This window comes from Monodon monoceros, unplaced genomic scaffold (assembly GCF_005190385.1).
Source record: "Monodon monoceros isolate NGI ecotype Baffin Bay Population unplaced genomic scaffold, NGI_Narwhal_1 Super_Scaffold_1, whole genome shotgun sequence".
NCBI lineage: Eukaryota > Metazoa > Chordata > Mammalia > Artiodactyla > Monodontidae > Monodon > Monodon monoceros.
Window position 1 is genome coordinate 38,783,842 of NW_021703765.1, and position 16,947 is coordinate 38,800,788.

Genomic DNA, 16,947 nt, shown 5'->3' on the forward strand with positions numbered 1-16,947 from the left:
GAGAACATAAATTGGATTGCCTGATATAAATTAAAATCCAAAAAAACCTTAAAATATTGGCTTAATAATTTTTTCAACTTTTAGGTGCCTCATTAATCTCTGAATTCCCCAGTTTTACATTGTTAATGCTTAAAACTAAATGCAAAGCAAAAAGTAGAGTAGCAGAGGGATACAAATGTTATTCAAAACTATGCATTTCTAATGTATAATACAGATCACCATTCCTCTGTGGCATTTTCCCTCATCCTAGTCTTTTTCTTTTGCCTCCTAGAAAAAGTGGGTGCTGGGGATTAGAATTACATTCAATTACTTTTTCTCCATTTCTCTGCTACACATGATCAGTTCTTAGAGATGGGAAAGTGCTAGCATTGCACACTGACTCTCTACATTCTATAGAAATTGCCCTATCAGAGGCTCTTTTTCCTTCCCAGAACTCTCCAAAGGCAGAACTCCCTGAGAGATTAAGTGTGAGGACAGGTAAAATGCTAGGACTCCAAAGCACCAGAGAAGCTGTGACAGGAAAGGTCACAGACACTCCAGAAACGGTGAAGATTTAGAGACCCAAAAAACTCTCAGTGGGCCTCAAAGTCAAAGTATAAAAACTGACAAGAGACGTTAGCATCAGACCGCAGGTAGCTGCCTACGTGTTACCAAGTATGGACCAAAAACTGTTCACTGGTATATAAGAGTTTAAATCTAGACCTTTTGGTCTACTGGGGGTTTAGGACCGCCTATCATCCATGCATGTGGAATTCATTAGATCTCTTCATAAATATTCCAGCTTTTTCTCTTTTTTGGCAAGTGGTAGGATTGTATTACTTGCCCAGCTGAAGTTAGGTGTGACCACATGGCATGCTTTGGCCAAGGAAATGTGAGCATAAGGAACATGGGTCATTTCCTGGTAAAAGGAGCAATATGGAGTAGGGTCTTTAGCCAACCCCTGACGAATAATTTTCATGAGTGGGAAGGAAACCTTGGTTTTTATAAGCCACTGAGATTTAGAGGTTGTGTGTTACCTCAGGAAACCACGTATACTATATCTGGAGCACCTCATATGTGTGCACCTCAGTTTTATCATATATAAAAGAAAATAACAACATATGTCTCTTACGCACAAAATAGTATGAAACACTGGATGCATTTTAGAAGAGAATTGTTACACTTACCTGGGGTGTTAAAAACATCTTTTGATGAGTAAATGTTTCTACAAATGTGTAGTAATGAACCATCTAAGACTAAAAATTCAATGCATGAGAAGATAAATTTCATTCAAAATTAGCCTACATCTTTTAATAAAATTAATAAAGGCATCTGTATTCTTGAACTATGATTAATTCAGTGAATTCATTTTTTCAGTACTCATAAATCTGTGTGCTACCACATTACATAGGAATGGGGGTACGAAAGTAAAATGAGACTACAAAGGAAAAATAATAAAAATAACTCTATTGCTCTCTTTAAAATACATGGAGCTTTACGAAGCTTTCATGACTCAGGGTGTCTCTGAGTCATCCTTATGCCATATATATTTTGCAAGAATGCAGAATCCAGCTTTATTTCTGCAAATAAATGCATTTTTATTTTATGTTAAGATACAACACAGTTTCCTATGCGATAAGGATACATTTTCTATTTAGCTTTTTTTTTTTTTTTTAGAATTTGTTTAGGTCTCTTTAAAATATTCTATAATAAAATATCTGCAAAATATGAGATTTTTAAGAATAAAAGCAATCCCCAAACTCTTAAAACTTAGCTTTCTGAGAGAAAAACACAAATTGTTGAGGAAAGGCAAAGGGACTTTTTAACAAGTGGAGATTAGTGCAAATAAATTAAGAATATAAATGAGAGAATAATATAAAGCAATTTGTAAACTACACCCATTGTTTTAACACAACATACTCTGGTGTCAGTGTCCAGTGAAGGGGGCTAAGTAAATAATTTCATTGTCTAAGACAAGCACAGTTAAGGCACAAGGTAGGAGCTTGATAGGGACTTGTTAAATTAATAAGACAAATTAGCTCAGCTACTTGGAGGTTACAATTTAAAATCTGCCAGTTTTCAAGATCTAGTCGTATTTTCTTTCATTGATGAAGCAAAAAAAGTTCAATAATATTATATTTTCATATTTTGTGATGGAGAAATCTGGGTTCTCATCTAAATATTGACTTTGAACATTTGATTAGACTCAAACAAATTTTAAGATAAATTTTGACCCTGTCCATATTAGGGTTTTCGTCTTTGTGGAGGTTAAAGAGCCCTATATAAGAAAAAATAGAAACCAAGTTTCTTATTTTTCTAAATCTCAGGAGTTGACATATTAAAGGCATACAATAAGTGTGTGAAAAATTTATAAATGATCTGAAGAATATGAAATCGGTTAAACACCCTTAGAATTAATAAGCTATATTTTCTCTTCCTCTGAGTCCTACCAACTATATTCAATTTATAATAAGTAAATGTAGTTTTGTTAACTTACCATAGCAAAATGATTAATACTGCACTTTAAGGCCTTAAAATTTTTAGGGAAACATTTTAACCAACTTTTAAGATTTGGGGTCACAATATCATATCACATAAACAAGCAACTTCTTTCCTTCTAGCACACACTGTGATCTGAAAATAACCCAGTGTTTTCTGATGGTTCAGATTCAGGCTGTATGCAATGAGATGATTTTAATTTAGTTGTGTCACATGACTTTTTCCATTTGTGCTATTCAGTATTCTGGGCTAGATTTGTTGAAACATGTCTGTTTTCCAACTCTATGACTTTCTTTTTGATTATGAACATACAACTAATTTATCGTACTTACACGTCTATCATCTCTTTTGTCACCACAATCAAGGTATACAGTCTCATTTGGCAAAAATGAAAATAGATAACACCCCCTTACCAAAACAACAATAACCAAACAAACATTTTTAATGGCGTCTACTTGACATCAAGAACTATGAATGATCACTGTTCTAGACAAGGAGTCTAAGGTCAAAAGAATAATGATGTTTAGAAGGAAAAAGAATAAAGTAAGAAAGGAACTGTTGAGGGAAAACTTCCTCGAAATAGTCATTTGTTCATTCCTTAAACATGTATTGAATGGTTTCTATGTGTCAGTAACTGAGAATACAAAAATGAGTAAGATACAGTGCCTGCCAGGACAGTGAAAGTGACTTATGAGATCAACCTTGAAGGAGAAGTAAGATTTGCCCACAAAGGAGGTAAACAATGAGCATTCTGGGCAAAAAACTCCAACAAACTAGTAGGTAGACCAGTACAGACATATGATCATGTATGGAATATTCTGGAGGCAGCAATGATGTGTGATTAAAGTGCTGGTGATAACCAGTGAAGTAGCAGAGGTGATATTAGAGAAACAGGTTGAGGCTTTCTGACATACCAAGACATACTAAGGAATGCATTTTGAAGGGAATGGTGAACCACAAGAGATTTTTAAGTAGCGGGGGAAATCCATTCATGTCTAGGACTTCTAGAAGATGGGTGTATTGGTCCCAGCATGGGAGATGTGCTGCTGGGGATGGAGCCTAAAGGCAGGAGAACAACCGGGAGCCATACTATATCCAAGGGAGGTGATGAGCACCTGAAACAGAGCAGAGAGAAGGGAAAGGAAGGAATTTATTTACGATAATTTGTGAAATGTGGTGATGCTGGATAGAGGCCAAGGGATAGCGTGAAGCATCAAGGTCAACACCTGAGAGTGATGGCAGTAGGGGTGGCTTGAGAGACTACAGAGATTACTAAGAAAAGGGCCAGCTAAGGACAAATAAAAGGACCATTGAGTACTGTTCACAGCTCAAAGCAGGTTGGAACACATGAATTCTTCCAATCAGAAATCTGCATTTGCAAAGTTCTCCACAAAAGCCTCAACATATCAGGCCACAACTAAAACCCCAAATCAGAAAAATGACCTGGAATTATCAATGATATCAGCAGACTGCCTGGTACCTTCTCTAGAATGAGGAGTCTTTAAAAAAAATGACTATAAAAGCAGAAGTGTGACTTTCCATTTCTGGTAACAGTAATGAGATCATTTGGACCAACACTCTCATTGAGGTAATCGAAAACATTTAAAATGTAAAAACAGCAAAGAGCTAATAAGATGGTGAAGACAGGAACATTCAAGAGAAGACCAGAACTCAGATAAAGACACTAATTTTTGAAAGCTTTTGCTCTTGGGTATCTGAGTATCAGGAACAAAACGTCTGAGAAACCAGCTTCATGCTGGGCAGCCTTATGGGTGTCGGTGGAACATCAAAGCCCACGGTCCTCAGGTGAGGGCTTTAATAAACTAACCCAGCTTTCACCTGGGACCTCAAAAGGTCATATCTTCCCTCAGGGTAGATGTGAACACCAAATCAACCGTTCCTCACACAAATTTGTAGCCTTACTTCTTGCACAGGGGTGCCTTGATTAATCACCTTTGATTAAGGTGATTCTGGTCTGATCCAGGGGCCCTGGCAGAAGCAAACCCAAGTCCTCTCTGGAGGAGACCATCATCACCACTAGGTCTCAACTTATCCCTACAAGTAATTTTAAAAATAATTTCCAGCAGACAGTCAAAGATATCCAAGAAAACAAGACTGAAAACTGACAGGAGCAATAATAATAGAAACAAATCTTGGTAACTCTTGAGATATTAGAATTAGCAGATGTATATTATAAAACAACTACACTCACTATGTTCAAAGAAATAAAATCCAAGCTTGACGATGTCAGCAGGGACATCACAGCAGCAGAGAGAGATTCATCAGCCCCTTCTCCTGTCAACGCGATCTGGCCACATAACGTCTAAAATTCTTATATTTAAAAATTTTTAAATGTTGTATCCTTTTTCGGTTTTCTTTTGACACACTGAAAACAAAAACAAAGCCCCATACTAATATAATTTTATTTGTATGTATAATTCAATCAGAAATATATTAGTTAAGTAAAAGGTAAGTTTACATGTAAGTGTTTGTGCGTGTCCTGGTGTGTGTGATGCATGCTCTCACAAATTTCTTGGAGACACCTATGATTCCTGCCAGGCTCCCTCCTCTTATCAACAATTCAGGACACAGCCAGGTAAAGCAAGGGGGCAGGCATCCAATGTCACCAGGGAAAATATACAAACGTGCCATCCACTTGCAGAGAAGTGAAAATTAACTGCAACTTTCACAACTTAATGGGTTAATTATAGATATTAGGGAAGGTTAACCGTGATCTAACAGAACTGTAAAATTAAGTGACTCTATCAGTATCATGTTCATTATGTTCATTTTTCATTTTAGAAGAGTAACGTGGTATTATTATTTATTCTGATCAACGTTGAGTGAAAGATCCATATTATCATTCATTGTTCGTACCTAGTTCAGCCAACTTAGTTCATTAGAATCTGGTTGACTTGACAGAACAAAACCTGGCCAGTTACGTGCAACAACTGTTCAGCCCCACGCTCTGTAATAAGCACATCAGCACATTTATTTTCCCCATATAAAGTAGAATTTCCAATTCATACCATGTACTCTGTGACTATTATGGACAGTATTTATTCAGAAGGAATGCTGTGCAAGTTTGGAAAAGCTGTCTCTAAGAGAGCCGAGAGGTCACTGGACAAAACAAGAAACAAAACCTATACATGGTCAAAAACTTGAAGAGGATTAAGGTTTGTCATTCTTTCTTTTAACTAAAAAAGTTTTGAAATCCTCAGCACATAGCAAGGCAGCAGCAAATCAGACAACTCTCCCCCTCCTCCACTCTCAAGCTCTGTAGAATCAGAACGCCTCTATTCACTTAGCAAATATCAGCTTTTTTGGAGGACGAGAACCTGCTTGGAATTAATGAGGCAACACCAAAAAAATAACTTCTATTAATAAATTGTTCTCTTCAATGGAAAATTGCCTATTTTTCTCATCTTTTTTTTTTTTAAAAAAAGAAACAGAATATCTTCCAACGGCTCCTTATGCACTTTCTACCACCTTCCCCCCCCCTACTTTTATTATTGTTTTCTTTTTTCCTTTTTTAAATTAAAAAATGCCATAGTGCCAAGCAAGGGAAATAACTCCATCTCACAAGAATACAGTCACCACCAATGGCATCATGGACGGAATAACATTTAGTCGGTGTTGTGACATGTTTAACTACTGACGTTGTAATTCAAGAAATGCAGGGTGTTTAAGGAGTTAATAGAGGGAAAAGTAAGTAAAGGTAAAGCCAAACTGAAGTTAGAAGTGCAAGGTCATCTTCAAAACTAAGCTGAAATACTTTGTTTCTTTCTACTTCACAAAATGTAAAACCCCAAATATCTCAAGAAAGGTAACAAAATTACAACACTGGAAAATCTCCCTGATCACTTTTTCATTCACACAAATAAAAAGAAAAATGCAACATTAACCTTCCCAGAGAAGCAACATCTTTGCACTTACCCTAGAGTATGTACATGATCTCTTAAATCCTTTTAATTCCAGTACATCCAGAACATATATGAATTCTTAGCACATTCATATAAAGAATAAACCTTAACCGAACGGCTAATTACAACAGAGATCACAACAGGACTCTCTGAAATTCTAGGGAGAGACACAAGGTTAAAATCCAGCTTCTAGATCCTGGTGTATACTGTGTCTATCTTTAACTTGAAAATGAGTTGGTTTCACATTCCACTGAAGTCCCACTGGCAGATGCCTTTGGTAAGCTCACCAATGGCAGGCTGTCAAAAGCCCTCCCTCCACCCCCTCCACCCTCTTCAACCCCCTCCATGCTCTGCCTGAGCTTCCGTTGCTACATCTAATACTGATTTACTCAGCTGTCTTTTTACCTGTCTCCACGTGGGTAAAAGATGCTTTCATTGATGGCTATTACGGAAACACATGGAAACTGAATATCAGCCGGAGGACTCACGGTGCTTTTCCCACTGCCATCCCCTCCCCCTACCTCCTACCAGAAACCAACTGACTTCCAAACTTGGCTGTCTGAAAAAGAATGTTCTCTGATTGGCATTCCTGGAAGCAGAAAGCAAGGCAGTTCAAGTTGTGTTCTGTTACTCGGCATGAAAAACTTCCCAGGTATACATAATACAAACAAGTAAGTTTTCTGGATTTTTTCCCCCTTAACTTTGAGGAGAAACGGGGCAAATATTTGGGAGCATGACAAATATTTTTGTTGTTGCATAGCGTTTATGTTTGAATATTCACCTATAATTTTACCCCAAATGGCTATGGATGCAGTAGAAAAGGGAAATGGCAAATTTGTTGTTAAGAGCTGAATTTCCTTATTAGTAAATGAGTTGGGACCCATTAGAGGAAGCGATGGTTATGCTGAATGCTTGACGGTATTCTGCAGGGCAACTGTTCCATCTGTGGATTTTCTGTGAGAGCAAACCTTGCTCATAGGAATTGTGAAAAAACTGCTTTCACCTGTCCTATATTTTATATTGCAGACAGCAGGAGGAGAGGGTGCAAGAAACACTTCTATCTCCCTGTCAAGTCTTCTTTTCCAGGACTGTCTTGTAAACTTTGGTGAGGACTGCGTGGGGCTGGCCATGTACAATACTCTCCCACACCCCACACTCACACACACATGTCTGAACAAAGAAAAATTGAGTCAATGGAAATGAGGGGAAAAAGTACATTTTCTCAAACAGGATCTGACAAGAATGAATAATGTGGAGACCCTTTAAATCACTACTAAAATTGTATTTAATATTTATTTTGTGGTCACTGGGATCAAAAGATCTGCTGCTGCTGAAAATAATTTACCTCACCCTGTTCAAAATAGTGTATTATGTGCAATGTTATGGACCAGACAACTTCTTGAAAGGCCTGATAGAGGATTTATAATTTTGGCATCAGACAAACCACAACCCCAGGCATTCTGGGGTTTCCAGATCTCATCTGGCTGTCTCTGCCAGCTCTAGGTGAATGTCAGCTGGCTGGGCTCAGGGTGGTGCTGTGGCCGCAGCTGCCCCTAGCAACTTGTACAGACATCTCGAAAATACCCAACGGCAAAAGTTGACTCCCAAAAAGAAACCTTTCTCTTTGCTTGTGGTTGGTTTTAAATGTTCTGTTCTAGGTGGCCTTTTACCACATCTGAACAAGACCATTTTAGGGAACTGTGAGTGAACACTTGATTAATTGGCATCCTATGACTAATTTATTTTGGTGATATCTTGATGCCCCATATAGACTGATCCTACCAACCTGCTCACTCCTCAGCCTGTTACTAGATGTCCTTTAAAAAAAACAAAAAAAGATTGAAAGAAGGAGGGAGAGGAGGAAGAAACTTTCTTTATTCTTATTCCCAAGCTGATTATTTTAGGGAAATTTCAAGCTGTATGTAATGCTGATAGATAAAGACATCCAAATAACTTCAGAAATAAATAGAAATAACCACTCACCCAGAGAGCACAAATCCCTGTCTTTGTGTTTCTTCCCCCCTCTATCAAAACACTTCTCCCCAAGGCTAATGGATGGTGTCAAAACACGTGTGAGCTAAGAGTGGACAGAGTTGGCAACAGGTCATCTGTTTCACATTCGGCCACACTATTCACTTATGCTGTACCTTTGAGTGAACATTAGCACAACCGACACCCAAGAAATGTTTGTTGAAACAAGCAAACAATTGCTTGTGTGAAAGTGTATGTTTTAACCTATGGAAAATTGTTATACGTTGGCTTACTAAATTAGATAATGGGGTGGGGGGAATTATATCTCTTTTCAAGCCATTAACCAAAAGATTATATGGAAGGTATATTAGGCACTGAGCACATTTATAGGAGCAAAAAAAAAAAAAGATTATTATACATTTTGTGTCTGTGTGAGTGAATGACTCTAAACACCAACATGGCAAATTCTGCTAAGTTTATTTCTATTTATCTTGCTGGCTTCTAAGAGAAATAAAGAAAATATTAGGCCCTCCTAATAATTCATATTAACTAGTAAACTATAACAATTTTCTTTATTGAAATGTTACTGGCCATTCCTCACAGTACAACATTCAACAAGAAAACATCTCCTTAGGTTCCCAAATTTATCTCCTTTTATATTTTCATCTGTTTAAATCACAGAAATTCCAGAACAGTGTGCAACAGTAGTGGCAGCATGAGTCCAAACCCAAGGTTGAGTGAGCACATGGGAATTTCTTTTTCTTTTTTTTCTCCCCCTAACCTTCATGTGGCAGTTGATAAGATTTATAATGGCTAGAACTCAGTCTTTATCATGAGTAAATGTTATTTTTCTCTTTCACAAGCACTAACATGAGAGTTAGGATTTGATCAGAAAAAATAGCTTCCAGGGCTTGCTTCCAAAGAAAACTGGGCATGTAACAAGCAAATCAAATACCCTTGATTTATCATGAACAAGCAGTTAATCTCCACTCCATTCTCCAGAAATAGACTGTCTTAGCACTGTTCTATGGATGGCAAATGCTGGTAGCAGTCTCCTTGAGGGGTGAACAAGGTGTTAAAACTCAGGTTTTAGCTGATCTGGGAGGCGGGCATCTTGTGTATGAAAAATCTGGGCAATGAAAAGCAAATGATCCCTGTTATTTTTTCCTCCCTGGCGTCCTTAAGACACTGGCATAGGCTGTATTCTCATGCTGATAGTTTTGTGGATGATTTTGTCTTTTACATATTATTATTTTAAAAAAATACACTATTTGCTATAGACGGAATATTTGTGTCCCACAAAATTCGTATGTTGAAACCCAATCTCTCATGTGATGGTATCAGGAGGTGGGGCCTTTGGGAGGTGCTTAGGTCTTGAGGGTGGAGCCCTCATGAATGGGATTAGTGCCCTTATAAAAGAGACCCCAGAGAGCTTCTTTGTCCCTTCCACCAGGAGAGGACACAGCAAAAAGATGGGCCTCTATGAGCCAGGAAGCAAGCCCTCATAAGACACCAAATCTGCTGGCATCTTGATTTTGGACTTCCAGTCTTCAGACTGAGAGAAATAAATTTCTGTTGCTTATTTCAGTTGTTTGTAAGCCAGCCGGTCTATGGTATATTGTCATAGCGGCCTGAATGGACTAAGACACTCATTATACAAAAGTGAGGTTTTTTTTTGTGGGGGAGGGGGATAAATTGTGGGGTTTTTTCCCCTGAGGAAAAAAATAACAAATCCAAGTAGTAGTTGTTTGAAAAGTAATTACAATAGACACTGCCCAAGAAAAAAGTAGAAAAACTATATATATAGGGGCTCTAACAACAGATATGGAAGGGATTCAAAACAGCAGCATACTACATATAATCTTATTAAATGCTGATCAATTTCAAAATTAGATGAAATTGGGCACTCATTTTGAATGCCTATGATATGAAAATAGCCCTAATTATGGAAAGGGCCATATGTATAAATTTACTAATTATAATATCATATTTGGTGGAAAATAACTGGGAACAATGGTAGTTTTGATGACAACAGAAAGACATGGGTTAACGCTTAGCATATAAATGCATATGCCTCCTGATTTCAACTATATTAGAACACCTGTGGGCACTAGAAGGAAAGATAAAGGCCAGAAGGAATCCTATCTAAATGATTTACGGGTCCACACACAGGCCCACACACACAGCCAAAATATTCAAATAAAGATAATTGCAGCCCTTCCTCATTCCTTCTCTCTCCTCCTTGTCCTTGGAGAGGCATCTCTATTTCTCTTCTCAGGGTCTCTTGTGTGGCAGGTGGGTTGGGAGGGGAGTGGACAGGAAATGGGGAGGCACTCCAATGTGGAAAGAGACACAGAAGAAGCTTAAAGGGGCTTAGGTTGATGTGAAGAAAGGGCATCAAGAGAAATACCCAAGAAAGAGTGATCTTAAAGGCACCAGTGAGAACAGGGAAGGGATGGGTGAACAGAATCTGGTACAGCAGAAGCAGGGACCAAACTGTAAGCCAGACTGGGGAGCAGCACCTTTGAATGCGGCACACTTTGAGGACAGCAAGGTTTAAATGGGAGGATTAGGTAGTTTGGCCCTAGGACATGTGGCTGTGTGTTTTATGATTTCTTCTCATGGAACACTTTATTGTTCAATATCTAGTAGTGTCATATTTGTGTGTCTTTTGGATACTGACATGGATCTTGAAGCTACAGACATATTTATTTACATGAACGTTTTTGAAAAATTTCAGTAATTGTTTTGTCCTATTGCTGTGGTTGCTAAAATTGATTTTTTTTGATATGAGTATGAAATTATCTTCACCCTTGTCTAAATAAACTATCTCGATCTCTTTCCTCTCCTTGCATTTCATTTCCTGTATCACTCTCAGTTCCCATAAAAGGTAGCTATTATAGCCTCTTAGGCTGAGCACTGCATGTAAAGTGACCAACCATCCCGGTTTGAATGGAACTAAGGGATTTCCCGGATGCAGGATTTTCAGTGATAAAATCAGGGAAGTCTCAGGAAAACCAGGACTAGTTAATCATCCTATACATGTAAGCTGGAATTTTTTTATGTTATGTGTATGCTTTTGATAAAGATTAGTCTTTTTATTAATTAACAGGTGTTTGGCCCAAGTAGAATGATAATCAGAAAATGTAGATTTCTTTTTGCATTTCCCCCATTAGCCATGCAACTTGGGAGGGGTCAAATTCCAAAGGCCACTATTTCCTCATCTCCACAATGAGAACAATCATACAAATTTCAAAGAGTTGTTGTCAACATCAAATGAGATATACATGTAAAATAAGAATATATAAAATATATTAAATGAATATATTTTATATTGTATTTTATATAAACTTTATAAAAATTATATGTACTTTTCAAAGAAGCTTTTAGTTATTTTAGACTGAGAAATAATGGAAGCCCACAGAAGAGGTACAACATTTCAAATTGTAAGTGGCAGGGGTGGTGGGAGGGGAAGAGAGAGATAGATAGATATTGGTTGATGAGAGAATAACTTTCTCAGGAGTATGTGTTTCAGCATTTGATCTTTCCCCAAATTAAACTCACTGAGTTAAGGATTTTGTTTTTGTTTTTGAGAAGCTCTATAGCCCAGGAAACAATCAATACTCCACATTTACAAAAGATATGGATTATCTTTAATATTAGAAATACAGATTTTATTTGTACCTTTTCCTTTAAGCTGGGGTAGGGGTATTTTTCCTTTTCCTTTTTTAATCAACCTTAATTAAAGCAAAATCATAAATATATCACAATCACTAGGCAAAACTAGAATATCCAACCTCATCCTAGGGACAGAGAGGTACACCTTATGATACCACTTACGTGAGCTCTGGCAGTATGTGCCATACCTGATGCCTTGAAAATGTATTTAATGTCATCACTTCAAATCTGTGCACATTTTCATAATCACATGTATAATCCATATTGGTTCTACTCCAAGCCTCTTGAGATTTATCAAGAGTTGGAAATAGGACAATTCTATTGTATGTGGTAAAAGAAAATGACAGGCGATAGGCAAGGTGGACGGAGTCTGGTGGTTATTGCACCCGACTTATTTATCTGGGAGCAGTTTTTCTCCAGATGAGCATGTGACTCACCAGTGCTTTTCAAATTCGTTTGTTGGTGTTGTTTCACTAGGGAACCCTTTGTTCAAAGGAAATAGTTCACTGAAACTTAATAATGACAAGGCATAGCTCCTTTAGCAGAACCTCAGGTGTGAAACCTGGGGCCCTGCCTCTTCCTTAAGCAGTCCCTGTGGAAACCTCCAGGAATCTGGGAAGCTTAGCTTGAAAACATTTGAGCACTAGAATTCATTGCATTCAGTTTATTTTAAAAGTATAACGGTAATATACTTTTTAAAAATATGCACATATTTTTTAAAGCCATGTAGAATAATAGAGCTTAAAAGAATGTGCCATCCCAATCCCATCCCTCCTCACCCTAGAATCCCAGAGACAATGACCATCAACTCGTAACTGGTAATTATGACAATCAGTCTATATTCTTAAATGACGCTCTTGTACTCCTATTTTAAAAAAATTTTTCAAATGTCAATATTATCTATTGTCCTCCTACTATGGAAAATAAGAATTTAGTTCTTATACACACCTTCTCCAGCATGTGTGCTCTCAACCTCTCTCCCTCTTTCCCTCCCTTCCTCATTCTCATTTACACACACACACACACACACACACACACACACACACACTTTCCTTAATCCTCACAATTTAATTACACAACAATTTCAGGGGAAGCACTTATCAGTGATTACATTATTTTGGCTATGTATATATTATTCACATGTAAACCACATGGGATATATGAGTCCATTTCCTTTCTTTTACACAGTTTTCTTTTTCCTGACACTGGTGGTTGTGTCATATTTTTGTTTGCTTAATTTTCTATCTGCCTATCATTACATTTTTTTCAAACTCTCCAATAGACATGTAACATTCCTCTTAATACAGACAAACATATCAACTATTTTTTCTGCATGCCGTCTACCCCCTCCCCCACCCTGGTCCTTTTTGTAGCAATAGTGCTTCTGAGCTGTCATCGTGGGACTGGCTTTTGCTTCTCTTCGGTATTGAGTCCCTTTGCTGGGTTCTTTGTTCTCACCTTCTTGATGGACTCCCCGATGGGTGACTAGAGGGAGCATAAACTCCAGCAGCTTCCTGAGAAAGATGCTCAGGACAAATTAAGTTTTGGAGAAACTGAATGCATGAAAATATCCTTATTCTCTTCTTCCATTAATCAATAGCCTGACTACAGAATTCATTGTTTAGAAATACTTTTCCCTCAGAAATTTCAAGGAATTTCTCCACTATCATGTAGTTCCTAGTGCTGTTATTTACAAGTCATTCTGTTCCATCGTCCAAATATTATTTCTTCTTTATCCCTGGTGTTCTAATATCCCATGACAGTATACTTTGGTTTGGTCCCCCATTTCCACCACCACCTGTCCCTGCACCATTGACTGTATTTGAAACTCAAGGAAATTTTACTCATCTCCTCCAATTCCTGGGGAAATTTTATTTTAAAGCAATTTCTGAGCTCTATTTCCCCTGTTCTTTCATTCTGAAACTAAACTCCTTTTAGTTGGATGTTGGACCCCTTAGACTGACCCCTTAATTTTATTATCTTTTATATTCATCTTTCTACCACCTCCTCTCTGGAATAATTCCTCATCTCTCTTCTGTTGAATATTCTATTTCTGCTAACATAAGTTTAATTTCTAAGAATTCTATTTGTCTCTAATTGTTTTTATAACACCACGTTTTGTTTCATGGACACAATTTCTTTTCTGATATCAAAGACTATATACATTTCAGGTTTTTTAAAAAGCTTTCATCTTTTCTCTGCAATCTTTGCTTCAATTTCTTCTTTGTTTGTTCGTGTGTTTTGGTCTCTTTTATGTTAGAGACATTCCCCACATTTGGTATTCCCTTGATATCCACCCAGCCATTGTGTTATGGGCGTTATGACATTACCATAAAGTGATTAGACAAAGCTGAGCCTTCACTGAAACATCCTCAAGGGTAACTAGGTTTCTGCCCCCTTGCGTAGTCAGATCCTCTAGAGAAGCCCCCCTCCAGTGTCCTATCTAGGAGGGACAAGCTCAGTTGCCAGTATCCTGGAAGCAAAGCTGGGTGAAAAGGCTTGAAATTGAGGGAAGTTCACCACTATTCAGCATGGAGATTTCCACTTAATCCACCAGATTTCAGTGTTACACCTCACCCCCACCTGCCACTGTTTCCAATACTGCTGTTTGTAACCTCTCTAATTAAGTTACTCCAGAGAATAAGGCCCCCTCCCGCCATGTCTCCTGCAAGGTGAGGGAGAGGTAGTTGCCAGGCTGCACAGGGTAGAAGAGGCGATTTGAGAGTCCAGCTACTCTTTTTAAGACTTTCAACCAAGTTCTGCTTTCAGCTCCACTTCTCACCTCTGGCTTCAACAGACCTCTAGTCCTTGAGCCTTTCCAGCGTTCTAGGGAGTCTCCATTTCCATCTGCATAGGCATCTCCTCTTCAGGCACCTGGCTTTCCACATCTCTGCTCAGCTAAATCAAGTACCACTCAGCCATTCCCTTTCCATTTTCCAAATACTATGTCAATAGCTCCCTGTGTTGTAGGCTTTCCTGTTTTCTTTATTCTAGTGAGTATTTTTTGTTTACTGTCATTAGAGGATTTCTTTGGGAGGGAGAGGGTGGAATTAAGTATGTGTTCCATTCACCATATTAACTGTAATTCTCTGCCTTCACTCTTCAGCATTGCTTTAAAAAGGAAACAAATTCTCCAACCTCTCTCCAAAATGATCCCAACAAATTCAGCAATTGTGCATGTATGTGGGGAGGCAACATAATATTTCATACTTTTCTACAAACATGTCCAATGCTAAAATGACAGCTAAATCCCAGCAAAGTATACAATTATCTATATCAGACATAGTGAAAAATAACATTTAATTAAAATAAAGTTATCTTTTAATTCTGAAGTTTGTTGTAGTCCCTTACATTAAAACTTTCATTATATATCTGTGGAATTAAATATAGGAACACATATACTTATAGATAATTCCTTCATATGTAAAAACTATGTAGCTTAAAAAATGAAAATAAATTCTTTTGTAACTGAAGTTCTACCTAAACTATCAGTTAACTCATAACCCAATCAAGACAAGTAAATTATCTTAAATTTATCACAGCAGTCATTTTGTGCTTGCTTTCGATTGGAAGGCAATGTAAATCTGACAATGAAGTAATTTCCCTTTTAAGTTGTCATAGTCATTCTCATGTGGGCCAAGTTCGTGTATCTTATTATTTGAGGCAAGCTTTGTCTTGATTCATTTAACCCATTAGTTCTGCTCCTTATAATATGTCAATCTGGAGAGATTAGCTTTCTAGAAGATATACTGTACCCTATTTCTTTAAGAGTATCTCATCAACATTGAAGCTACCTTCTACTCTTGGAAAGAGGATGTATACATTCTATGATTTCTACAGCTGTAAGAGTTGGCCATGGGCAAAGAGTCAAAGGTCATCCTTAGCATCCATCATTTTCCATCCATATTTGTCCTCTCTCTATGAAGTTTTCCCACCTATCTCCAAAATACTAAATATGTTTTCATCAGTACTGCCCTCAGACCCAGTCAAGCGAGGAGAGAAGACCCAGCCCTGGGCCTCACAATTCAGAGGGCTTGCTGCTCTAGTTCTCCTTTGCTTGTGTTTTTCCCCACTGAGGGATGAATTAGAAAAAGAACCAGTAACTCTCTTCTCAGCATGTGCTGATACTTGGGACTCTGTCCCAAAGGCCTTGAGACTGCTTCCAGGTCTGCCTTCCCAAGGTGGGCTTACTTCTGGTATGCAGACCTTAAAGACTTAGGGGTGGCTGGAGGGTATCATGGGGAGGTGAATGCAGAAGGTATGAAATAACCCACCAAAGAACTGTAGACCCAAAGAAACCTAGATTAATTAATTTCCCAAATGAGATGAACGCTTCCTTGGAGAGAAGAATTCTATAGCTTTTATCACTCCTGGGGACATGGTGAGAGGAGGAACACCCTCATCACATGGGAAGGGGGAGTAGGGACATATAAGGACAAACAGCCCAACTGTTAGCAAACTTTTAACAGGTGCAAATGGCCTGGTATCATAGATTAGAATCCTGAGGCACCCCAACCACAGAGAGAATCTGTATCTGACTGCCAACCCTTTCCTGCAGGCTTTCACTGAGTGCTTGTGGGTAGTTGAGACAGGCTAGGGCAGGGCAGGAGAGCTGACAAAGATCCCCTCAAGATGCATGAGGTCTTCACTCTGTTCACTGCAGCAGCTCTCCAGTGGCTGGGGGTCATGGCAACATGGAGGCGAAAGATGTCATTAAGCCTGAACAGTTGGGAGCTGGAGTGTAAAGGAGGGAGAGATTTCCTGTGGTTCAGAAATGTTGGCTGTTAGGCTAGGCATGAAGACATCTCCGGAGCATTGCCAAGCTCAGTATACCTAAAGGAAAGGTCCTATTGAGGTAGGGATTTAACTAAAGCTGTAGCAAAGCCCAGGTTCAGAT

At 38.2% G+C, this 16,947-nt stretch overlaps 1 protein-coding gene across 9 annotated transcripts in view; it reads right to left on the minus strand.

Annotated features, from left to right (window-relative positions):
• DTNA (dystrobrevin alpha) overlaps positions 1-16,947 on the minus strand; it is a 391,329-nt gene that overhangs the window by 273,243 nt on the left and 101,139 nt on the right. For 4 of the 9 annotated variants that reach the window (XM_029231332.1, XM_029231331.1, XM_029231335.1 and 1 more), the window contains exon 1: positions 6,415-6,632. The exons of 3 other annotated variants lie outside the window; for them this stretch is intronic. The gene's annotated coding sequence lies outside the window, so the exon portion shown is untranslated. Of the gene's footprint in view, positions 1-6,414; positions 6,633-16,947 lie in introns of those variants that run through there. 2 more of the 9 variants (XM_029231330.1, XM_029231329.1) reach the window with 2 other exon arrangements.